General features: G+C 55.3%; 1 non-coding gene across 1 annotated transcript; it reads right to left on the bottom strand.

The window, feature by feature from the left end:
- Positions 1-264: 264 nt before the first annotated feature.
- Positions 265-338, bottom strand: TRNAK-CUU (transfer RNA lysine (anticodon CUU)). The gene has a single exon. It is a non-coding gene; the product is annotated as a tRNA-Lys (tRNA).
- Between the last annotated feature and the right edge of the window lie 237 nt (positions 339-575).

Here is a 575-nt window from a genome sequence, read left to right as displayed (position 1 = left end):
GGTAGAAGCAAGGGGAGCCCCAGACTTTTTAAATAGCCCCCAAGTCTCCAGCAGTGGGGCTCTGGTGGCAATTTAAACAGCCTGAGGCTCCAGTCCCTGCTGGGAGCCCCAGGCCCTTTAAATTGCCCCCTGGGGAAGCTGGGCCACCCTAGTACAGTGCACCAGCAGGGCTTGGGTGCGGGGCCCGATTCAGGGGAATTGGTTGAATTGGCCTAAAGCCGGCCCTGCCCGCAGGAAAGCAAGGAAGTAGCACAGGCTTATCACTGTCCCTGGGTGGGCTTGAACCACCATCCTTTCAGTTAAGAGCCAAACGTGCTGACCCATTGCACCACAGAGACACAGACAGGCCAGGCTGTATGGAGCACAACAGTCAGGAATCAGCTCAGGGTCCGGTCTAGCACATGCATGCAGTGGTTAGACAAGCAACAGCAAGGAACTGGACTGGTGCGGAGTGAAAGATCTGTGGGAAGGAACCGAAAATAGTACTGGGGCTGCAGTACAGGGCTTGCATACACTTTCTTTGGCCTGTTTTGCTGGAAGAGTTAGCAGGGCAAGCTTGTTAGTCACAGGTAAGG

Source organism: Gopherus flavomarginatus, chromosome 3 (assembly GCF_025201925.1).
Source record: "Gopherus flavomarginatus isolate rGopFla2 chromosome 3, rGopFla2.mat.asm, whole genome shotgun sequence".
NCBI classification, from domain to species: Eukaryota; Metazoa; Chordata; order Testudines; family Testudinidae; genus Gopherus; species Gopherus flavomarginatus.
This window is presented reverse-complemented; position numbering and strand designations above follow the sequence as displayed.